The following is a 26,427-nucleotide window of genomic DNA, read 5'->3' as shown; positions in this document are numbered from 1 at the left end:
GCATCGAACCAAACGCGGTCAGTCTCGTGTGCTGCCATCTATGAGAATAACGACACTAATTGTTGTCTGGCGCTCAGCGGCCTGGCCAATGCTAAGCGGCGCAAAGTATGGAATTTTTTTTCTTAATAGCTATTCCTCCGTCCAATCAACTCTGCAGCACCTTTACAAGCTTTTCGTACAGTTCCTGAGGGTGTTTTTGTTCTGTCATTGCAACTACAAAAATGCGTGATTTAGTTTCACCAGACGTAACTTCTACGTCTGCATCCCTGAAACGGATAAACATAACGAGCAAACTTTCAATGTTTTTACAGTTCGGTATCTTAGGCAAATATCGTAAAAATTACAGTTATTTGCTGTGCATAGTTGTTTTTTAATTGGTGGCTCGGCTTTGGTACCCAAAAAAACACGTTTTTCGGTTTTTCGCTTTGTTGAGATAGTCTGTAATTAAATTATTTACATTTTCATTTGCTTTTAGACCGAAAAGCAGTTCGTTAAGGACACGTTGATTTGTACTTACGGTGATTTGCGCTTGATTTCTCGCTTACATCGGGAAATGCCGTCTGCTAGCACATGGTTGTTTTCCTGCGTTAGACACACGATCTTGGTCTAATATTTATTTGTACTGCAGCACTGTGCATTTTTCCACAACACCTTTTTCTGCACACCACTGTGTTATGTTTGTTTATGTCCCTCTAAAAGTACCTTCACACCGAAAATAACTAGCCGGTCTCTGTGGCCGAGCGGTTCTAGGCGCTTCAGTCCGGAACCGCGCGACTGCTACGGTCGCAGGTTCGACTCCTGCCTCGGGCATGGATGTGTGTGTTGTCCTTAGGCTAGTTAGGTTTAAGTAGTTCTAAGTTCTAGGGGAATGATGACCTAAGGTGTTAAGTCCCATAGTTCTCAGAGCCATTTGAACCGAAAATAACTCCAACAAACAAAAACATACAATTGTTGAAAATTTGTCAAATTTGCAACTGTTGCGAGTTTCGCAAACTTAGAACTGTTGACAACTGCTGATAACAGTTTCAAACTCTTGCAAACACACGTTCGGCGTTTTTATTTTTTGTTACAGAAGAGCAGTGAAATCGATTCTGAGTGTGAAGATTTGCCATTTGTTATGGTGGGAGATGATGCTTTTGATCTTTCAGAGAACATGACGAAAGTATACGCAGGATGGCAAGAGAAAGGCAGAGAATATTTCGTTACCGAATATCTCTCGCGAGAAAGATTGGGGAGAACTTTTTTTGGAATATTGCAAGCAGTTTTTCGGTGTCTTAGAACAACTATGCGCTTCAGTCCTGAAAAAGCAACGTGAATATGCCTTCTGCAACTGTCTCTCTGCACAGTTTTCCTGAAAGAAATAAAGAAAGTGCCACAGTTTACTCACCACCTGGCAGTTTTGATGTTTAAGATACAGAAACATGCAGCGTTTCGGATGGTAGTTGGACGATATCTCCGCAAAATAAATGTCTTCAGAGGAGGGGAAGCAACGCGGGAAGATGGTGGTAAAGTGAAATGGCGAGAGAAATAAGAATAAATAAATATCGTGTGAAAAGACAAATGTAATTAAAAACTTCCGAACAAAAAGCTTTAGTTATTAACAACGTAAGCCATTAATAGGCAACTATTTTGTATCAGATGTTGACAAAATGACATGACAAGAGAAATAAATAAATTTCCGGTGAAAACACAGTTGTAATTATAAAATTTGCGACCAAAAGTCTTATAGCTTTATTTACGCTAGTGAATAACATATTACTAACGATTGTAAATATTTTTCTCCCTGTCTAGTTCACGCGTTCCTAATACTTCAGATGGTCGTAAAATATCCATTTCGAAGCGTAGATCTCAGCTGTGCCAGGCCCACTTTTAGTTCTGACCATTTTACAATGCTCACGATTGCACTGTGTTTTTATATTTCTCCATTTCCTTTCACACTCCACAAGCGGTACACCAATTTTATCCGTAACTTCTTTCAACAAACGTTTCCTTTTATATCTCTATTTTTTTGCGGAATCAGAAGGATCCTACAGAGGTTTCCTCATTTCAATTTCTAACCAAAACTGGCATGTTGGATCTGTTGACGACTCGCGAGTTGCCATTGTCGAAAGAAACACAGCGGACGAAGGACGAAAAACAGCAGACGACACGGCAAATGCCCATGCGCAATTCACACAACTCTGCCGTGGTTTTGGTCACTGACAAACTACCAAGTCGAGACAAAACTTCCCTCAACTAGTTGGTCAGATTCGCGACTTCAAACAACAGTTGAAAACTTAGTCAAACTACGAGTTGAAAACAGTTGCTAACATAGTTTGTTAGAGTTGGTTTTCAGTGTGAAGGCACCGTAAGCATGTGTTGCGGTTTGTGTTTTGTACTGTTGCCAACATAACCTTTCCACTACTTTGTCTTTGACCTACAACCTTTTTAATTTATTTAGTATTGTATGTGTAAAGAAAAAGTAGTGGAAGTACAAAAACAAACATGATACAGAGGTGTGCTTAAAAGTATGTTGCGAAAAGCATAACAAATGCATAGTGCGGCAGAACAACTAAATATTAGATCAGAATTATCAGTGTCTACCGCAGGAAAACAACAATGTGCTAGCAGACGGTATGTCCCGATGTAAGCGAGAAATCAAGCGAAAATCGTCGTAAGTACAAATCAACATATCCTTAACGTACTGCTTTTCGGTCTAAAAGCAAATGAAAATGTAAATAACTTAATTAGAGACCACTGATAATGCTCTACCTCAATAAAGCGAAACGCGTCTGGTGAAAAAAGTCACGCATTTTTATAGTTGCAACCACAGAACAAAAATACCCTCAAGAATTGCAAAGCAACTACAGACACTATGGCAACACAAAAGAAGAATTTTCATACAGTTTCTGACCAACCTGTAGACCACATTATTTTTTTGCACCAAGCCACAGGAGAATATGGATCTGTGCTACCTAAATACCCGGAGAACATCCCCGAAGACATTCCGAAAATTTGTTGTGAGATGGGCCGGCCGTGGTGGCCGGGCGGTTCTAGGCGCTACAGTCTGGAACCGCGCGATCGCTAGCGTCGCAGCTTCGAATCCTGCCTCGGGCATGGATGTGTTTGAGGTCCTTAGGTTAGTTGGGTATAAGTAGTTCTAAGTTCTAGGGGAGTGATGACTTCAGAAGTTAAGACCCATAGTGCTCAGAGCCATTTTTTGTTGTTGTGAGATGTGGAGTTCTGCTGCCGGTGTGTGACTATAGAATGAGAGGACAGTCCGGAGTAAAAAAAAAAAAAAAAAGAGAGAGAGAGAGAGAGAGAGCTCATGTGTGCGCTGGCGCATGTTTCGATGACTTCTTGTCTTCGCTCAGCTATCCTTTTTCCCGGACCTGTTCAGTGGCATCGGAGGAAAAAGTTTATTCCTTAAAGAGAGCCTCGCGTAGCGGCAACAACTTGCAGCTGTGTTGTGGTTGTCGCGGGCGCCTTGGTGAGCTAATGTACGACAGCAAATGGAGCGCGACGTTGTAATCGCCGCAAAAATCCGGCGGCGAACGTCGCAAATGGGCGCCCTAGTTGCGCGGCTTGCCGCCAGGAGCGCCACGAGGCGGGTCGCCGCAGGAGGCGCGCGGCGGAGGGGGCTTATCTCGCTTTTGTCCGGACGCGCCATAAATCAAGCGCTGTCCGTCCCAGCGCGGCAGGGAAGCGTGCTGTCGTCCCGGGCGCAACTGGCGAGCGCGTCTTCGTGTGGGACTCTCCAAAAACACGCATCACGCGAAACCCGTGGCGCGTTCTTCTCATGACGCGGCCTCGAAGCCGAGGTTGTGACAGTTCCATGGAGTGGGTCTCGCACGGAGAGGGAATGTGTTGACGTCTGCACGGGGCCCAGCACACTGCGGCTGGTGGACAGGGTGTTCCAGAAGTTAGGACAGTCGGCCGCTACCTGCGACGTAATCTGGGGAGCGCCAAGGCCAGTCTCCCGCGCCAAGTTCTCTGTCCCCGCACCAGCTGGTAGGGTGCGCGGCTTTCTCCCAGAGTTCAGTACTGCAGTTGACCTCTGACTGGCGAGTAGTGTTTTCTGTTTCAGTGCCGAAATAATGGAGTTCGCCGAGACCACGAAATGGAAGTCTTGACTTATAATGGCCGTCGCTACATACTACGCTATACAGACAGACAAGAAGCGGTTTATTGGCGCTGTATAAACATGAATAAACGCAAAGGAATACTGTCCACACACCAAAAAAACACAGTTGATCCTTATTGACATACAGCAGTCATTGTCCAAGTCCTCGAACAGATACGACTTTTCTCCTGCTAGTAGGAAGTAGTTATGTTCTCAATTTTCCAATGTGCAAGGCTGGCGCCTGCCCAACAGTCTCGGCAAAAGCAGGACGCCGTTTAACCTGTCGTTTGCTACTCTGTCACAAAAGCTGACTGAACTAACTCCTAAACATTCTGCTAGTGTGGCCTGTGGCGAAAGTCGTGGGCTGCTACTTCGTAACATAGGGTGACCAAACATCCCGGAAAACCGGGATTATCCCGGTTTTCATCCCTGTATTTCGGTGTCCCGAAAATTTGTTTCGGGACGCTCAAAAGTCTCGGAATTCAGTTTTTAAATGCATTTCGTGGAACTTTCTCAAATTTTTGGGATTTCGCTATATTAAAGGAAATACAACACAAGAAATTAACATATTTTAGCTTATTTGTCTAAAACCTCCATTGTCCCATACTAGTAACCACAGTATCAGTATTGATACACTCAGGCAATAATTTACTTTGAGCGGTACTTTGGCCAACAAGTAGTAAGTTGTATTATTGTAACAGAGCTATGAAACCGTCCGATTGTCGCGCCACTTACTCACACACTCATTGTCAGAACAGTGTAGTAGTTGATGTTTTGTCAGACAAACTGCAATAGTTTTTTCTCATATTAGTGGTATTGTTGCTGCAGTACTGTGAAACGCAATGCCGAAACGTGCCTGCAAGTTCAGTGACTGTTATTCCAAGAAATTGAATTTCATTAAGAAAGGTCGTTTTGATTACGAAGCAGAGTGTTCCGTATGTAACTGTTTTATTAGTATAAGTCATGGTGGACGTTCCGACATAGTTGATCACATCAGGTCAAAGAAACACACTAACAGATACAGTGCACCGAGCTGCAGTAATATCTTGTGAAACCAGTCAAGTGAAGAGACGAAAGTTCGAGCAGCCGAGCTTACACTAGCCTACCACACGGTAAAACATGACCAAACTTATAGATCTAGTGATTGTACTAATGAGCTTAACAGCATTATGTTTGATGAGTCTTCCATTGCAAAAAAGTTTAGTTCAGCAAGAACTAAAGTGTCAGCCTTAGTGAAAGGAGTTATTGCTCCCCAGAGTGTAAAGGAAAGCCTTGAATACATCGAAAAGTCGTCTTTCTACGGGATATCCACTGATGCCAGCAATCATAAGGCCACTAAAATATTTCCGTTTGTTGTTCAGTTTTTCGATATTAATCAGGGAATTCAGACCAAACTTTTGAAGGTGAGTTCCCTACCTAATGAAACGTATGACGAAGTTTCAAGATTTTGTATGAATACTATCTAAATGTTTGATCTTGAGAAAAAGAAATGTGTGGCATTTTGTGGCGACAACTCCAACACAAACTTTGGTGGTTTAAAAAGGCAAGGCAAATGCAACGTATTTACCAAATTAAAGGGAACGTTGCATGAAAACATTGAAGGCATAGGGTGCCCTGCACATGTTTTGCACAATGGCGTGCAGACATCTGCTGACAGTTTAAGCTGTGATGTTGAAACTAACGTCATGAAGGTATACTCACACTTTTACAAATATACTGTTAGAACAGAGAGGCTTAAGGAGTTCTGAGATTATGTGGGAACTGAATATATGAATGCAATGTGTCACTCGAAAACTCGCTGGTTATAACTGTTTCCAGCGGTTGAAAGAGTAATCCGCCTCTTTGAACCGTTAAAAGATTTTTTCCTAAATGAAGACAAAGCCCCCAAAATATTGGTTCAGTTTTTCAGTAACCCCTTAAGTGAAGCCTACTTATGGTTCATTCACAGTCAGCTCAGCAATTTGCAGCATGGGATAAAGGAAATTGAGGGAAGCATGAAATGTGTAATAGAGGTAAATGATGAAACTTCCTGGCAGATTAAAACTGTGTGCCCGACCGAGACTCGAACTCGGGACCTTTGCCTTTCGCGGGCAAGTGCTCTACCATCTGAGCTACCGAAGCACGACTCACGCCCGGTACTCACAGCTTTACTTCTGCCAGTATCTCGTCTCCTACCTTCCAAATCTGCCAGGAAGTTTCATATCAGCGCACACTCCGCTGCAGAGTGAAAATCTCGTTCTGGAAACATCCCCCAGGCTGTGGCTAAGCCATGTCTCCGCAATATCCCTTCTTCCAGGAGTGCTAGTCCTGCAAGGTTCGCAGGAGAGCTTCTGCAAAGTTTGGAAGGTAGGAGACGAGATACTGGCAGAAGTAAAGCTGTGAGGATAGGGCATGAGTCGTGCTTGGGTAGCTCAGTTGGTAGAGCACGTGCCCGCGAAAGGCAAAGGTCCCGAGTTCGAGTTTCGGTCGGGCACACAGTTTTAATCTGCCAGGAAGTTTCATATCAGCGCACACTCCGCTGCAGAGTGAAAATCTCATTCTGAGGTAAATGATGTTTTGAAAAATACTCTGGAAACTGTTACTAAGAGGAGAGAACAGCAGTTCGTTTCTTTTAATGTTAAATCTGTCCTTAAGTGCAGAACTATCAGAAGCAGCGGAAATGAGCTTTAGAGAAGAAGTTAACAAGTTTTATGGCACTTGTTTAGAATATCTCAGCAAGTGGAGCGCCTCATATTTACCCTCATCGCCGGTGTTCGATTCGATGTTACTGAAGAGAGTGCCAAAATGGGAACGTGTTGAAGAGACAGTTTCTTATTTGAAGAGTAAAGAGATTGAAATCGATGATTGCATTCTCTTTGATCAGTTCGGCATACTGACAAATTTTGTTGAAGAAAATCTTCACAAGTGGAATGATGAAAAAAAAAACACCATTGGAATGTCATGAGAAGTGGGTGAGTTTTTTTAAAAGCTGTGACTGTCTTCAGCATTACTCTGAGTTGTTAATAATTGCAAGATATTTATTTGCAATCCCAGCCCATAATGCCAATGTGGAAAGAATATTTTCGTTCATGAATATCCAGTGGACTGATGAAAGAAACAGAATGGAGGTGGACTCTCTTGAAGCAATCCTGTAGATCCTGTACAACTACAAAATGGATTGTGCCGAGTTTTATCACTGTGTCTCAAAGAACAAAGACATGATCAAGAAGGCTGGAGGCAGCGAAAAATACCCTTTTCTCCAAGGACAGTCAATTCCATCTACAAGTGCTCAGTAATACTAAAGTTCATGTTAATATTAATTGATTAAAAGTTGAATAGCTGTAAAATTTTGTAGAATCGTAATACATTTCTTTATTACTGTATACGTTTATTAAATGTCATTAAATATACAGATAATCTAGATTATATCAATCTTTTGTATCCTCTTATTAGTTATAATAATCGGGTTAACAAAATGTATCAACAAAACATTAATATTTAAAATTAAGAAACCTGGGTACATGTGGAATGAGGTGTCCATTGGCATCCGGGTGAATGTGTCCCGGTTTTCACCGAAAATAATTTGGTCACCCTATCGTAATACCGTCGTGCTGTGCTGGCGCTATCTGATGGTATAGTTCAGGTAAGTGGGAACTTTCCTAGCGCCTTCACACACAGGATGGCATATTGTCTTAACCTCTTTCTTTTAATTAGGACCACCTCTCATTCCTGACGTCTATGACGGATGAGTATTGTACTCAGTTGCTTCTGAGTAAGTTTTGACGCAGTATATGTTTCAGTTTATTCATTCCCGTAGTCGTACAAGGTATGACCGTGCCCCTCCCTCTGTTTCCTATTAATGGATTATTTTCTAGTTTTCAAGACAATGTGATGCCCAAAAAGGGCAATCCAGACTGTCTTGCAATTTGAAATTACTACGAATTCACCACTCGTGGACTTTATATACAGCCTTTCTCGACGAGATGTGAAACAGGGATACGAAAGGAAACCATCACACAGGTTAATCGTAGCAGGTAGCAGACTTTGCTTTGTTGGTAGAACACTTGTAAACTGCATTCAGGGGAGACTGCTTACAAAACACTAGTGTGATCCATCCTCGAATACTGCTGAAGTGCGGGGAACCCGTACCAAACAGGTCGTCATTTTCTCTTTTTCAGTTTCGTACAAACAACCCAGAATGAATATCTATTCATGACTGTCTGAAAAGTTAGGTCATTTCATATATATTCACCCAAAAATAAAACACTGCGTTACCTCTTATAACCATAATTTTCTTCACCATCTACACAAAACGTTAGCCGAAAAGTACAACAGAATCAGCGCTGTCTTGAGCTAATGTCTTCATCAACACAAAGAACCCATAGCTTACAATACGGCTCCAAGAACGACCTACGTCATGCTGATGTCAATAAATATCGGACAGTGTAAGATTTATTAATTTTATTGCAGCGGTACGAGTTACGAGATGGCACAATAGCGGGTGCCGCAGATGGAATGGTCAGCATTCAGGGATATGACACGAACCATCACTCGAAGCAAAAAAGTTTGCTAAACATGGCACTCGAGCTTACCCTTACGAACACTTTATCGTTCTTCTGCGAGGCCGGCCGTTGTGGCCGAATGGTTCTAGGCGCTTCAGTATGGAACCGCGCGACCGCTACGGTCGCAGGTTCGAATCCTACCTCGGGCATGGATGTCTGTGATGTCATTGGGTTAGTTAGGTTCAAGTAGTTCTAAGTTCTAGGGGACTGATGACCTCAGATTTTAAGTCCCATAGTGCTCAGAGCCCTTTGAACCATTTTTTTCTACTGTGAGCTCGTTCCTTCCCCATATTTTGACAAGTAGTGCTATCGACCAAAAAGAAAAACAAATTGTCTAATAAAAATGGCTCTGAACTACTTATCTTATGACCTACGAGTACATGTTTATCTTGCCTACAATGAAGCACATCTCTTCTAATCGAAAACTCATCATAGCTCTTCAGTCCAGAGACTGGTTTGATGCAGCTCTCCATGCTGCTCTATCCCGTGCAAGCTTCTTCATATCCCAGTACCTACAGCAACCTACATCCTTCTGAATCTGCTTACTGTATTCATCTCTTGGTCTCCCTGTACGATTTTTACCCTCCACGCTGCCCTCAAATGCTAAATTCGTGATCCCTTGATGCCTCAGAACATGTCCTACCAACCGGTCGCTGCTTCTTGTCAAGTTGTGCCACAAACTCCTCTTCTCCCCAATTCTATTCAATACCTCCTTACTAGTTATGTGATCTACCCATCTAATCTTCGGCATTCTTCTGTAGCACCACATTTCGAAGCTTCCATTCTCTTCTTGTCCAAACTGCTTGTCATCCATGTTTCACTTCCATACATGGCTACACGCCATACAAATACTTTCAGAAACGACTTTCTGACACGTAAATCTATACTCGATATTAGCTAATTTCTCTTCTTTAGAAACGCTTTCCTCGCCATTGCCGGTCTACATTTTATATCCTCTCTACTTCGACCATCGTCACTTAATTTGCTCCGCCAATAGCAAAACTCCTTTACTACTTTAAGTGTCTCATTTCCTAATCTAATGCCCTCAGCATCACCCTACTTAGTTCGACTACATTCCATTATCATCGTTTTGCTTTTGTTGATGTTCATCTTATATCGGCCTTTCAAGACACTGTCCATTCCGTTCAGCTGCTCTTCCAAGTCGTTTGCTGTCTCTGACAGGATTACAATGTCATCGGCGAACCTCAAAGTTTTTATTTCTTCCCCATGGATTTTAATACCTACTCCGAATTTTTCTTTTGTTTCCTTTACTACTTGCTCAATATACAGATTGAACAACATCGGGGATAGGTTACAACTCTGTCTCACTCCCTTCCCAATCACTGCTCCCCTTTCATACCCCTCGACTCTTATAACTGCCATCTGGTTTCTGTACAAATTGTAAATAGCCTTTCGCTCCCTGTATTTTATCCCTGCCATCTTGGATATTTGGAAGAGAGTACTCCAGTCAACTTTGTCAAAAGGTTTCTGTAAGTCTACAAATGCTAGAAGCATAGGTTTGCCTTTTCTTAGTCTAGTTTCTAAAGTAAGTCGTAGGGACAGTATTGCCTCACGTGTTCACATATTTCTACAGAATCCAAACTGATCTTCCCCGAGGTCGGCTTCTACCAGTTTTTCCATTCTCTGTAAAGAATTCGCGTTAGTATTTTCCAGGCGTGACTTATTAAACTGATAGTTCGGTAATTTGCACATCTGTCAACGCCTGCTTTCTTTGGGATTGCAATTATTATATTATTCTTGAAGTCTGAGGGTATTTCGCCTGTCTCATACATCTTGCCCACCAGATGGTAGAGTTTTGTCAGGACTGGCTCTCCCAAGGCCGTCAGTAGTTCTAATGGAATGTTGTCTACTCCCGGGGCCTTGTTTCGACTCAGGTCTTTCAGTGCTCTGTCAAACTCTTCACGCAGTATGTCCCATTTCGTCTTCTACGTCCTCTTCCATTTCCATAATATTGTCCTCAAGAAATCGCCCCTGTATAGACCCTCTATATACTCCTTCCACCTTTCTGCTTTCCCTTCTTTGCTTAGAACTGCGTTTCCATCTAAGCTGTTGATATTCATACAAGTGGTTCTCGTTTCTGTAAAGGTCTCGTTAATTTTCATGTAGGCAGTATCTATCTTACCCCTAGTGAGATAAGCCTCTACATCCTTACATTTCCCTTCTAGCCACTTCTTAATCTAACTTAAACTAACTTACGCTGTGGACAACACACATACCCATGTGCGAGGGAGCACTGTAACCTCCGACGTGGGTGTTTAGATTAGATTACATTAGATTAATACCCGTGGTCTAGGGGTAGCGTCTTTTATTCATAATCAAAGACGTCTTCGGTCCCGGGTTCGCCACTGCCTAAATTTTGATAAATAATCAGCATTGGCGGCCGAAGACTTCCGGCATAAGAAGACAGCCTCATTCTGCCAACGGCCTTGTCAAAGAGGGCGGAGGAGCGGATAGAGGTTCAGGGCACTCTCTTGTCCTAGGGGTGGGAAATTGCCCCTAAAGGCGGAAGAATCAGCAATGATCAACGACATGAGGATGCAGAAGGCAATGGAAACCACTGCATTAAAGACACGTAACGTGTATCCACAGGACATGTGACCTGTAATTGAAGAAGTGTCATGATGATCTCTCCATTGGCAAAAGATTCCGGAATAGTCCCCCATTCGGATCTCCGGGAGGGGACTGCCAAGGGGCAGGTTACCGTGAGAAAAAGATTCAATAATCAACGAAAGGATAACGTTCTAGGAGTCGGGGCGTGGAATGTCAGAAGCTTGAACGTGGTAGGGAAACTAGAAAATCTGAAAAGGGAAATGCAAAGGCTCAATCTAGATATAGTAGGGGTCAGTGAAGTGAAGTGGAAGGAAGACAAGGATTTCTGGTCAGATGAGTATCGGATAATATCAACAGCAGCAGAAAATGGTATAACAGGTGTAGGATTCGTTATGAATAGGAAGGTAGGGCAGAGGGTGTGTTACTGTGAACAGTTCAGTGACCGTGTTGTTCTAATCAGAATCGACAGCAGACCAACACCGACAACGATAGTTCAGGTATACATGCCGACGTCGCAAGCTGAAGGTGAACAGATTGAGAAAGTGTATGAGGATATTGAAAGGGTAATGCAGTATGTAAAGGGGGACGAAAATCTAATAGTCATGGGCGACTGGAATGCAGTGGTAGGGGAAGGAGTAGAAGAAAAGGTTACAGGACAATATGGGCTTGGGACAAGGAATGAAAGAGGAGAAAGACTAATTGAGTTCTGTAACAAGTTTCAGCTAGTAATAGCGAATACCCTGTTCAAGAATCACAAGAGGAGGTGGTATACTTGGAAAAGACCGGGAGATACGGGAAAATTTCAATTAGATTACATCATGGTCAGACAGAGATTCCGAAATCAGATACTGGATTGTATGGCGTACCCAGGGGCAGATATAAACTCAGATCACAATATAGTAGTGATGAAGAGTAGGCTGAAGTTCAAGACATTAGTCAGGAAGAATCAATACGCAAAGAAGTGGGATACGGAAGTACTAAGGAATGACGAGATACGTTTGAAGTTCTCTAACGCTATAGATACAGCAATAAGGAATAGCGCAGTAGGCAGTACAGTTGAAGAGGAATGGACATCTCTAAAAAGGGCCATCACAGAAGTTGGGAAGGAAAACATAGGTACAAAGAAGGTAGCTGCGAAGAAACCATGGGTAACAGAAGAAATACTTCAGTTGATTGATGAAAGGAGGAAGTACAAACATGTTCCGGGAAAATCAGGAATGCAGAAATACAAGTCGCTGAGGAATGAAATAAATAGGAAGTGCAGGGAAGCTAAGACGAAATGGTTGCAGGAAAAATGTGAAGACATCGAAAAAGATATGATTGTCGGAAGGACAGACTCAGCATATAGGAAAGTCAAAGCAACCTTTGGTGACATTAAAAGCAACAGTGGTAACATTAAGAGTGCAACGGGAATTCCACTGTTAAATGCAGAGGAGAGAGCAGATAGGTGGAAAGAATATATTGAAAGCCTCTATGAGGGTGAACATTTGTCTGATGTGATAGAAGAAGAAACAGGAGTCGATTTAGAAGAGATAGGGGATCCAGTATTAGAATCGGAATTTAAAAGAGCTTTGGAGGACTTACGGTCAAATAAGGCAGAAGGGATAGATAACATTCCATCAGAATTTCTAAAATCATTGGGGGAAGTGGCAACAAAACGACTATTCACGTTGGTGTGTAGAATATATGAGTCTGGCGATATACCATCTGACTTTCGGAAAAGCATCATCCACACAATTCCGAAGACGGCAAGAGCTGACAAGTGCGAGAATTATCGCACAATCAGCTTAACAGCTCATGCATCGAAGCTGCTTACAAGAATAATATACAGAAGAATGGAAAAGAAAATTGAGAATGCGCTAGGTGACGATCAGTTTGGCTTTAGGAAAAGTAAAGGGACGAGAGAGGCAATTCTGACGTTACGGCTAATAATGGAAGCAAGGCTAAAGAAAAATCAAGGCACTTTCATAGGATTTGTCGACCTGGAAAAAGCGTTCGACAATATAAAATGGTGCAAGCTGTTCGAGATTCTGAAAAAAGTAGGGGTAAGCTATAGGGAGAGACGGGTCATGTACAATATGTACAACAACCAAGAGGGAATAATAAGAGTGGAAGATCAAGAACGAAGTGCTCGTATCAGCGAGAAACTTAACATCAGGATTGATGGTCACGAAGTCAATGAAGTTAAGGAATTCTGCAACCTAGGCAGTAAAATAACCAATGAAGGACGGAGCAAGGAGGACATCAAAAGCAGACTCGCTATGGCAATAAAGGCATTTCTGGCCAAGAGAAGTCTACTGATATCAAATACCGGCCTTAATTTGAGGAAGAAATTTCTGAGGATGTACGTCGGGAGTACAGCATTGTATGGTAGTGAAACATGGGCTGTGGGAAAACCGGGACAGAAGAGAATCGAAGCATTTGAGATGTGGTGCTATAGACGAATGTTGAAAATTAGGTGGACTGATAAGGTAAGGAATGAGGAGGTTCTACGGAGAGGAAAGGAATATGTGGAAAACACCGATAGCCCGCATCTCGTGGTCGTGCGGTAGCGTTCTCGCTTCCCACGCCCGGGTTCCCGGGTTCGATTCCCGGCGGGGTCAGGGATTTTCTCTGCCTCGTGATGGCTGGGTGTTGTGTGATGTCCTTAGGTTAGTTAGGTTTAAGTAGTTCTAAGTTCTAGGGGACTGATGACCATAGATGTTAAGTCCCATAGTGCTCAGAGCCATTTGAACCATTTTGAAAACACCGATAAGGAGAAGGACAGGATGATAGGACATCTGCTAAGACATGAGAGAACGACTTCCATGGTACTAGAGGGAGCTGTAGAGGGCAAAAACTGTAGAGGAAGACAGAGATTGGAATACGTCAAGCAAATAATTGAGGACGTAGGTTGTAAGTGCTACTCTGAGATGAAGAGGTTAGCACAGGAAAGGAATTCGTGGCGGGCCGCATCAAACCAGTCAGTAGACTGATGACAAAAAAAAAAAAGATTAATACTAGTTCCATGGATCATGAATACGATATTTCGTAATGATGTGGAACGTGTCAAATTTTCGAATACATGACATAATTAAGTTAATTTAACAACATAATTAAGTTAATATAACAACTGTTTTATTTTTTGTTTTTTTATAATTTTTTTATAATTTTTTTGTTTGGTTTTTTTCTCTTTTTCTTAACTCATATCTAAAAATTCCTCTATGGAATAGAAGGAGTAGTCATTCAGAAATTCTTTTAATTTCTTCTTAAATACTTGTCGGTTAGACTTTTGATACTATTTGGTAAGTGACCAAAGACTTTAGTGGCAGTATAATTGACCCCTTTCTGTGCGAAAGTTAGATTTAATCTTGAATAGTGAAGATCATCCTTTCTCCTAGTATTGTAGTTATGCACACTGCTATTACTTTTGAATTGGGTTTGGTTGTTAATAACGAATTTCATAAGAGAGTATATATACTGAGAAGCTACTGTGAATATCACTAGATCATTAAATAAATGTCTGCAGGATGATGTTGGGTGGACTCCAAGTATTATTCTGATTACACGCTTTTGTGCAATAAATACTTTATTCCTCAGTGATGAATTACTTCAAAATACTATGCCATATGCAAGCAATGAGTGAAAATAGGCGTAGTAAGCTAATTTACGAAGATGTTTATCACCAAAATTTGCAATGACCCTTATTGCATAAGTAGCTGAACTCAAACGTTACAGCAGACAATGAATGTGTTTCTTCCAATTTAATCTCTCATCAAAGGACATACCTAAAAATTTTGAATACTCTGCCTTAGCTATATGCTTCTGATTAAGGTCTATATTTATTAATGGCGTCATACCATTTACTGTACGGAACTGTATGTACTGTGTCTTATCAGAATTCAGTGAGAGTCCGTTTACAAGGAACCACTTAGTAATTTTCTGAAAGACATTATTGACAATTTCATCAGTTGATTGTTGTTTGTCAGGTCACAGATAAGCACGCCCGGGGCACTGGTGCACAGGGGTACGGTTTACGTTCTTCGTGCAGTTGGGGCTTAAGTGGGCAGGCAGTTGCTGCTGCAGGTTGAACGGAGGCGGTGCCTCGAGAGGGCAGTGGAGGAGCCTGCCTTCTAGAAATAATTTCCGGACATGTGTCACGGCCGACGGCGCAGCTGTTTGTGTAACTCTACGCCGCCTGTGCGTGCGTGTGCGTGTGCGTGTCAGAGGGAGGGAGGACTCGCGAGTGCAGCGCACACAAAGCCGCCAGCCCGGGGCGCACAATGACCACCAGGCGCTGCTGCGGTGTTTCGGGCTTCCCGAAGAGAAACTGCGGCGGAGCGGGCGGGTGTCGCCTGTGGGATTCACAGCGGCGAATGCGGCCGGGCCGGCGCTCTGCTGGAGGCCGCGCGCACCTGCTGGGATCAGGGAGCGGGGCCGCGCTCTGCCATTCAGAGGGGGCAGCGCAGCCGTGGTGTTTCGCAGACAGACCGACCACGAGTTTACCGCAAGGAGCTTAGTTACCGACGGAAAGACGAAATCTGGACCCCTACCCGGGCTCTGAACCCCGCCCCTCCCCGACCACCGCCTCGGCCTGATCGCTGGCCAGCGTCAGCGTGAACTGAACGCACACTAGACGCCACCTCGACGGCTACCACCACGTGCAGCACACGAAGCGTAGTCCACACACTGGGACTGTTGATAATACCGGGTGATCTAAAAGTCAGTATAAATTTGAAAACTGAACAAATCACGGAATAATGTAGATAGAGAGGTACAAATTGACACACGTGCATGGAATGAGATGGGGTTTTATTAGAACAAAAAAAAAAAAAAAGTTCACTGGATTCGTGATTTCCTGTCAGGAAGGTCGCAGTTCGTAGTAACAGACGGCAAATCGTCGAGTAAAACTGAAGTGATATCAGGTGTTCCCCAGGGAAGCGTCCTGGGACCTCTGCTGTTCCTGATCTATATAAATGACCTGGGTGACAATCTGAGAAGTTCTCTTAGGTTGTTCGCAGATGATGCTGTAATTTACCGTCTAGTAAGCTCATCCGAAGACGAGTATCAGTTGCGAAGCGATTTAGAAAAGATTGCTGTATGGTGTGGCAGGTGGCAGTTGACGCTAAATAACGAAAAGTGTGAGGTGATCCACACGAGTTCCAAAAGAAATCCGTTGGAATTCGATTACTCGATAAATAGTACAATTCTCGAGGCTGTCAATTCAACTAAGTACCTGGGCGTTAAAATTACGAACAACTTCAGTTGGAAAGACCACATCGATAATATTGTGGGGAAGGCGAGCCAAAGGTTGCGTTTCATTGGCAGGACACTTAGAAGATGCGAAGTCTACTAAAGAGACAGCTTACACACTCGTTCGTCTCTGTTAGAATATTGCTGCGCGGTGTGGGATCCTTACCAGGTGGGATTGACGGAGGACATCGAAATGGTGCAAAGAAGGGCAGCTCGTTTTGTATTATCACGTAGTAGGGGAGGGAGTGTGGCAGATACGATACGCGAGTTGGGATGGAACTCATTAAAGCAAAGACGTTTTTCGTCGCGGCGAGATCTATTTACGAAATTTCAGTCACCAACTTTCTCTTCCGAATGCGAAAATATTTTGTTGAGCCCAACCTACATAGGTAGGAATGATCATCAAAATAAAATAAGAGAAATCAGAGCTCGAACAGAAAGGTTTAGGTGTTCGCTTTTCCCGCGCGCTGTTCGGGAGTGGAATGGTAGAGAGATAGTATGATTGTGGTTCGACGAACCCTCTGCCAAGCACTTAAATGTGAATTGCAGAGTAATCATGTAGATATAGAGGTAGATGTAGAAAACGTCCGACAGATGTCACTTCATTTGATCAGAATAGCAATTTTTAGCATAACAAAGTAAGACAAAGCAAAGATGATGTTCTTTACAGGAAATGCTCAATATGTTTACCATCATTCCTCAAAAATAGCTATAGTCGAGGAATAATGTTGTGAACAGCTCTGTAAAGCATGTTCGGAGTTATGGTGAGGCATTGACGTCGGATGTCGTCTTTCAGCATTCCTAGAGATGTCGGTCGATCACGATACACTTGTGACTTCACGTTACCCCAAAGCCAGTAACGGACTGAGCTCTGGGGACCTGGGAGGGCAAGCATGACGAAAGTGACGGCTGAGCACACGATCTTCAAAAAATGGTTCAAATGGCTCTGAGCACTATGCGACTTAACTTCTGAGGTCATCAGTCGCCTATAACTTAAAACTAATTAAACCTAACTAACCTAAGGACATCACACACATCCATGCCCGAGGCAGGATTCGAACCTGCGACCGTAGCTGCCCCGCGGACACGATCATTACCAAACGACGCGCGGAAGAGATCTTTCACGCGTCTAGCAATACTTTTTTTTTTTTCCTTAATAAAACCCCATGTTATTCCAAGCATGTGTGTCAATTTTTACCTATCTATCTACATTATACCGTGGTTTATTCAGATTTCAAATTTATAGTGACTTTTTGATCACCCAATATATATATATATATATATATATATATATATATATATATATATATATATATATATCGGCGATAATTCCAGTGCCGATTTCTTTATTTTATATTATATTTTTCTCACAACTTTCTTTGACTGTGTGTAGCAACTATACGTGGCACAAAAGAAGTTGTCCCATTATACTGGAGGCAGTGGAGAGGTCGGGGGGAGGGAATAGCGATGTGAGTCCAATAACAAGACATGTGAAGAAGTACCACACCAGCGGCGTTAAAAAAGTTCTCGACGTCGGTATTCTTCAAAAACAGTTGCCGAAAATGGTGAACAAAAATCTAAGTGACAAGACTTGTGGTGGGCGGAGACTTGTGGGAGGAAATGCTGACGTAATCGGCGCTCGGCGTACCAGCACAAACTGCAACGTTCAGCTTCAGCACGCAGTTCTGACACTGCAACTGCTAGCTCCCTCGCACTTGCAGAAATGAGGAAACAGGGAAGTCGACACGAGGTCTTCCGGACAAATCCGACGAGTGACAAAGCAGAACGGCGGATCCACATTTTACTGCGCTACTTACATGTACTTACCATTGTTAGCAAAGCGCATCGTTTTGCTGTAAGGGCACAAGCAGCGTGCTAACTTGTTGATGTACAGAATATCTCATATCGTGTAGCACGCAAAATCCGCGCAACACGTCGTGAGATTCGACTAATGTTTGAAGTAGTGCTGGAGGGAACTGACACCATGAATCCTGCAGGCCTGTCCAAAAAACCATGAGAGTACGACGGGGTGGAGGTCTCTTCTGAACAGTATATTGCAAGGTATCGCAGATATGTTCAATAATGTTCGTGTCTAAGAAGTGTGGTGGCCAGCGTAACTGTTTAAACTCAGAAGACTGTTCCTGCAGTCACTCTGTACCAATTCAGGACGTGTGGGGTGTCGCATTGTCCTGCTGGAAATGCCCAAGTACGTCTGAATGTACAATGGACACGAATGGACGCAGGTGATCAGACAGGGTGCTGACGTACTTGTCACCTGTCAGAGTCGTATCTCGACGTATTGCGTGGCCCCTCCCGCCAGAAGTTCGAGTCTTCCCTCGGGCACGGGTCTGTGGGTACTTCTTAACATAAGTTAGTTTCAGTAGTGTGTAAGTCTAGGGACCCATGACCTCAGCAGTTTGATCCCTCAGGAATTCATACGAATGCCGGACATTTGCCACGCCGGACATTTGCCATACTTGCCCCTTCGCCAGGTAGTTTGAGTAGCGATCCCTCAGGTAAGGGACGCCCTTCTCCGTACTTCTTCTGTCTGCTTTCAAACCGCCGCCTCCACATCTTACTCGATACAACCAGTACGTAAGGGACCTTCTTCTTCGACATCTTGGCGAAACACAGAGCTCCTTCTCCGAAATCGAAATATTTATAACTTTTAGGAAACGAAAGCAATACCGACGATTATGTCAGTATGTAACTAGTTCTGCCTGTACGGTAGCTTCCTTTCACGCTTACTGATTGCGACAGAAACAGTCCATCGCCATGGGTGCAACAAGAAAGGAACGATGTAAAGAGAATTCGAATGTACGCTAATCATTTCTTTTTGATCACTGCATTTGTGCCTACTTTAACTACTGCAACTGCATGCCCAAAAGACAACAAGGAAAGAAGGAATGGGTATGTGAAGAACGACATACTCCATATTAATTTACTCTCTAAAATCCGATATCCTTTGTGATAAAACATTAGTTAATAAAGTGTAGCGGGACAATGTTCAAAACATGACTGAAATACGTTCACTAAATAGAGGTAAGAACATCTATGATTGACATGTCATCTAAATGCGACGTACAGTTTTAACATGTTAGAAATAAAGAAATGAAGTAATACAGAATCCTATGCTTGTAACGTACGTTGTTCTTCTACATTGTCTAGCTGTGGTATTTACAGGGTCACAGAGAAAGCATCCTAGGTTTTGGAGGGAAAACCCGTAATTGTAATGATCTCCACAACAACAGAAACAAGAAGCACAACTTAAGGAAAAATAATGTAATGTGTGTTCCAGCTCACAAGTGACATTGAAGCAGGTAGTTCCTGTGACTTAGTATGGGCAGAGGTTATGTTCGACAACCGGAATAAATTAATAACTGGCCCCTTTTACCGACCCCCTCTCTCAGATGAAACAGTTGCTGAACAGTTCAAAGAAAAGAAAACTTGAGTCTCATCACAAATAGGTACCCTACTCATACAATTATAGTTGGCAGTGACTTGAATCTACCTTCTGTATGTTGACAAAAATACATTTTCAGACCCTACTGTAGACAGAAAACAACTTCCGTAATTGTTCTAAATGCTTTTTTTAAAATTATTTTGAACAATTAGTTCACGACGCCATTCAAATTGTAAATGGTTACGAAAACACACTTGACCTCTTGGCCACAAATAATCCTGAGCATCACGACGGATACAGGGATTAGTGAACACACAATCGTAGCGAGGCTGAATTCCGTAACAGAGAAATTCACCAAAACTAAACGCGAAATATATCTATTTATAAAAGCAACTGAAAATTCGGTTGAATCCTTTCAAACTATGTAAGTGAAGACCATATGTGGCTTAAGTTCAAAGAAATAGTATCAACAGCACTCGAGAGATTCATAACAAAAGAGACGGAACTGATCCTCCATGGTACACAAAACAAGACAGAAAACTGCTGCAGGAGCACCGAAAAAGGCACGTATAGTTTAGACGAACGCAAAATCTGCAAGATAGGCGAAGTTTTACTACTGGGACTCGAAATTTGATGCGGATTTCAATGCTAGATGCATTTAATAGTTTCCACAACGAAACTCTCTCTAGAAACGTTGCGGAAAACCCATAGAGATACTGGTCCTATGTTAAGTAAATCAGCGGAAAGGCTCAGTAAGCATTTAGGAGGAGGGGGAGGGGGAGACAAGGGACCCAACCCTTCGGAGCAGGTAAAACCGTGGCAAATGTCCGGCGTGGCAAATGTCCGGCGTGACAAATGTCTGCACCCCATCCGTACACAACATCAACAGTCCAATGTCGGTGAGGCGTAAAGCTTTGTGTCGTGCAGTCATCAAGGGTAGACGTGTGAGCCTTCGGCTCCGAAAGCCCATATCGATGACGTTTCGTTGAACGGTTCGCACACTGACACTTGTTGGTGGTCCAGCATTGAAATCTGCAGAAATTTGCGGAAGGGTTGCGTTTCTGTCGTGTTCAACGTTTCTCTTCAGTCGTCGTCGGTCCCGTTCTTGCAGGATTCTTTTCTGACCGCAGCGATGTCGAAGGTTTGATGTTTTACCTGATTCCTGATGTTCAAGTTACATTCATCAAATCGTCGTACGGAAAAATCCCCACTTCGCTACCTCTGAGATACTGTGTCCCATCGCTCGTGCGGCGACTATAACACCACGTTCAAAATAACTCAAATCTTGATAAACTGCCGTTGTAATAGCAGTAAACGATCTAATAACTGCACCAGACACTTGTTGTCTTATATAGGCGTTGCCGACCGCAGAGCCGTATTCTGCCTGTTTACGTATCTATCTATTTTATGCGCATGCCTATACCAGTTTCTTTGGCGCTTCAGCGTAAATCATTTGTCAAATATACAGCTCTAAAACTGGAAGGTTATTTACAAAGTGCAGCCGATATTTTTATTGCTATGTATGTCGATATTTTGCTTCGATATAGTGGTACATCCTTGCTATTTTTCAATAGTTCGAGTGTTGATAGCAATTTCTTTTAAATATCGATACATCGGATTGCCAATATTTTTAAAAATATCATCAGCCCTATTTCACAGAGACATACTTCGTTGCGAAACTAGGTTTCGAAGCTGTGCAGCTAACTGCCGCACATAAGCCTCCTGCAGTCGCGAAAGTGGTTGCCCGAACTATTCAATGTCGGGGCATAGCATTTTTTTCACGCAACGAAACCATCTGTCGGGTGTGTTTTTAGGTTAAGTGACGTGTTTCAGTACACGCGACATGGAGTGCGGCGACTCAGGAAATTTTCAACAGGTACGCTGTGCACAGGCGCCGCAAGGACGTGAAGTATAATCTGCACGACAAAGATGTGCGACGAAGTACTGCGCTTTAGACAATTATTCGTGATACGAACATCGTACAACTGACGATGTTACTGACTGAAATACGTCTGTAGGAAATAATAAGTCATCAAAAACTAATGAAGATCCCTTTCTGCACTGATCGAAATTCTCAATTTTCAACTTATTTTTTATTTATTACTAGATGTCGTGACGATAAGTTCCCCAAGTTACAATTACGACATTGCAATTACGAAGCGTCTGATGCGAGCTGTCTGTCTCGCCAACTTGTTGAAGCTCTTCAATAGCAGCTCCGTGAAGAGCAAGTGTGGGAATTACATTCAAACAAACTCGCACGAGATACTTCTAGAAGGCAGTGCGATATACTCTCTGGTTTTACAGATCATTTGTGATTCTGTTCTGTATCTTACAAGCAATAACCAGTAGTAGTTCTTGCGCCGGCAGCAGTGGCCGAGCGGTACTAGGCGCTTCAGTCTGGAACCGCACGATCGCTAGGTCGCAACTGGTTTGATTCCTGCCTCGGGCATGGATGTGTGTGATGTGCTTAGGTTAGTTGGGTCTGGAGTAGTTCTAAGTTCTAGGGGACTGATGACCGCAGATGTTAAGTCCCATAGTGCTCAGAGCCATTTGAACCATTTTGAGTAGTTCCTGTTCTGCATCATTTTCATGTTCTACAATTGTCAGCCTCCCCCCCTGAACCATGGACCTTGCCGTTGGTGGGGAGGCTTGCGTGCCTCAACGATACAGATAGCCGTACCGTAGTTGCAACCACAACGGAGGGGTATCTGTTAAGAGGCCAGACAAACGTGTGGTTCCTGAAGAGAGGCAGCAGCCTTTTCAGTAGCTGCAGGGGCAACAGTCTGGATGATTGACTGATCTAACCTTGTAACACTAACCAAAATGGCCTTGCTGCGCTGGTACTGCGAACGACTGAAAGCAACGGGAAACTACGGCCGTAATTTTTCCCGAGGGCATGCAGCTTTACTGTATGATTAAATGATGATGGCGTCCTCTTGGGTAAAATATTCCGGAGGTAAAATAGTCCCCCATTCGGATCTCCGGTCGGGGAATACTCAAGAGGACGTCGTTATCATGAGAAAAAAAAACTAGCGTTCTACGGATCGGAGCGTGGAATGTCAGATCCCTTAATCGGGCAAGTAGGTTAGAAAATTTAAAAAGGGAAATGGATAGGTTAAAGTTACATACAGTGGGAATTAGTGAAGTTCGGTGTCAGGAGGAACAAGACTTTTGGTCAGGTGAATACAGGGTTATAAATACAAAATCAAATAGGGTTAATGCAGGAGTAGGTTTAATAATGAATAAAAAAATGGGAGTACGGGTAAGCTACTACAAACAGCATAGTGAACGCATTATTGTGGTCACGATAGACATGAAGCCCACGCCTACTACACTAGTACAAGTTTATATGCACACTAGCTCTGCGGATGATGAAGAAATTGATGAAATGTATGTTGAGATAAAAGAAATTATTCAGGTAGTGAAGGGAGACGAAAATTTAATAGTTATGGGTGACTGGAATTCGAGAGTAGGAAAAGGGAGAGAAGGAAACATAGTAGGTGAATATGGATTGGGGCTAAGAAATGAAAGAGGAAGTCGCCAGGTAGAATTCTGCGCTGAGCATAACTTAATCATAGCTAATACTTGGTTCAAGAATCATGAAAGAAGTTTGTATACATGGAAGAACCCTGGAGATACTGAAAGGTATCAGATAGATTATATAATGGTAAGACAGAGATTTATGAACCAGGTTTTAAATTGTAAGACATTTCCAGGGGCAGATGTGGACTCTGACCACAATCTATTGGTTATGAACTGTAGATTAAAACTGAAGAAACTGCATAAAGGTGGGAATTTAAGGAGATGGGACCTGGATAAACTGACTAAACCAGAGGTTGTACAGAGTTTCAGGGACAGCATAAAGGAACAATTGACAGGAATGGGGGAAATAAATACAGTAGAAGAAAAATGGGTAGCTTTGAGGAATGAAATAGTGAAGGCAGCAGAGATCAAATACTTAAAAAGACGAGGGCTAGTAGAAACCCTTGGGTAACAGAAAAATGTCGAATTTAATTGATGAAAGGAGAAAATATAAAAATGCAGTAAATGAAGCAGGCAAAAAGGAATACAAACGTCTCAAAAATGAGATCGACAGGAAGTGCAAAATGGCTAAGCAGGGTTGGCTAGAGGACAAATGCAAGGATGTATCGGCATATCTAACTAGGGGTAAGATAGATACTGCCTACAGGAAAACTAAATAAACCTTTGGAGAAAGGAGAACCACTTGTATGAGTATCAGGTGCTCAGATGGAAACCCAGTTCTAAGCAAAGAAGGGAAAGCAGAAAGGTGGAAGGAGTATATAGAGGGTCTATACAAAGGCGATGTACTCGAGGACAATTTTATAAAAATGGAAGAGCATCTAGATGAAATGGGAGATATGATACTGCGTGAAGAGTTTGACAGAGCACTGAAAGACCTGAGTCCAAACAAGGCCCCCGGAGTAGACAACATTCCATTAGAACTACTGACAGCCTTGGGAGAGCCAGTCCTAACAACTCTCTACCATCTGGTGAGCAAGATGCATGAGACAGGCGAAATACCCTCAGACTTCAATAAGAATATAATAATTCCAATCCCAAAGAAAGAAAGCGTTGACAGATGTGAAAATTACCGAGCTATCAGTTTAATAAGTCACAGCTGCAAAATACTAACATGAATTCTTTACAGACGAATGGAAAAACTGGTAGAAGTGGACCTCGGGGAAGATCAGTTTGGATTCCGTAGAAATGTTGGAACACGTGAGGCAATACAAACCTTATGACTTATCTAAGAAGAAAGATTAAGAGAAGGCAAACCTACGTTTCTAGCATTTGTAGACTTACAGAAAGCTTTTGACAATGTTGACTGGAATACTCTCTTTCAAATTGTGAAGATGGCAGGGGTAGAATACAGGGAGCGAAAGGCTATTTACAATTTGTACAGAGAGCAGATGGCAGTTATAAGAGTCGAGGGACACGAAAGTGATGCAGTGGTTGGGAAGAGAGTGAGACAGGGTTGTAGCCTACCCCCAATGTTATTCAATCTGTATATTGAGCAAGCAATAAAGGAAACAAAAGAAAAGTTCGGAGTAGGTGTTAAAATCCATGGAGAAGAAATAGAACTTTTGAGGCTCGGCGATAAAATTGTAATTGTGTCAGAGACAGCAAAGGACTTGGAAGAGCAGTTGAACGGAATAGACAGTGTCTTGAAAGGAGGGTATAAGATAAACATCAACAAAAGCAAAACGAGGATAACGGAATGTAGTCGAATTAAGTCAGGTGATGCTGAGAGAATTAGATTAAGAAATGAGACACTTAAATTAGTAAAGGAGTTTTGCTATTTGGGGAGCAAAATAACTGATGACGGTCGAAGTAGAGAGGATATAAAATGTAGACTGGCAATGGCAAGGAAAGCGTTTCTGAAGAAGAGAAATCTGTTAACATCGAGTATAGATTTAAGTGTCAGGAAATCATGTCTGAAAGTATTTGTATGGAGTGTAGCCATGTGTGGAAGTGAAACATGGACGGTAAATAGTTTGGACAAGAAGAGAATAGAAGCTTTCGAAATGTGGTGCTACAGAAGAATGCTGAAGATTAGATGGGTAGATCACATAACTAATGAGGAAGTGTTGAATAGAATTGGGGAGGAGTTTGTGGCACAACTTGACTCCAAGAAGGGATCCGTTGGTAGGATATGTTCTGAGGCATCTAGGGATGACCAATTTAGTATTGGAAGGCAGCGTAGAGGGTGAAAATCGTAGAGGGAGACCAAGAGATGAATACACTAAGCAGATTCAGAAGGATGTAGGTTGCAGTAAGTACTGGGAGATGAAGAAGCTTGCACAGGATAGAGTAGCATGGAGAGCTGCATCAAACCGGTCTCAGGACTGAAGACCACAACAACAACAACAGTTGTCAGAATTGCAATTTATGAAGCAGTTCTTGTATTAATGATAGGAACGTAGGGAGCATGAAATTAAGGCAGAATTCGCTTCAAGACAGGAAATTGCACTCAAAACCTGCTGAGCGAAACAGATTTACAGGACCTCTCTGCAACTGCAAAGTCAAGTGAAGACCTATTAAAGGAGAGCAAGTCAGGAAACAAAAAACGAGAACAGAAGGGTAGAAGGGAAAGAGAACCCTGAGTAAAAATGTGGGGCCTTCTGAAGAGGTGATATAAGGAAAAATGTTAAGCTCAACTTTAAATTGTATTTTCAGAAAATCATGTTTTTCAGATTTTATGTAGCTTTACCTCAGAATCTATGAAGGCTAGATTTACGAAATTTCGTCATTTTTTTTCTATAAACCCAATAAATCCTGTCTCAAGAAGGAATTTTGAAATTCTGAGTGTAAGCTAAAAAATGGGGCAAAGTGCGTGGAATTTTGCACAAATTTTATTTATGCTCACAGAATTACAATTAAAAATCTTAATTCTCCTATTCGATACATTAAAAAAATCTGCATGTGTTTATTATATGCAACGAGATTAAACGGAGAAAATGCTGAAAAAAGTCTTTAATAGTTTCTGAGAAAAGGTACATATTTTTAGAAAATTAAATTTTTCAGTTGAAAAAAATAAGTGAAATATGTATCATCTA

The sequence above is a fragment of the Schistocerca americana genome, chromosome X (assembly GCF_021461395.2).
Source record: "Schistocerca americana isolate TAMUIC-IGC-003095 chromosome X, iqSchAmer2.1, whole genome shotgun sequence".
Taxonomy (NCBI): domain Eukaryota; kingdom Metazoa; phylum Arthropoda; class Insecta; order Orthoptera; family Acrididae; genus Schistocerca; species Schistocerca americana.
The sequence above is the reverse complement of the archived record's forward strand: the minus strand, read 5'-3'. Positions refer to the sequence as shown.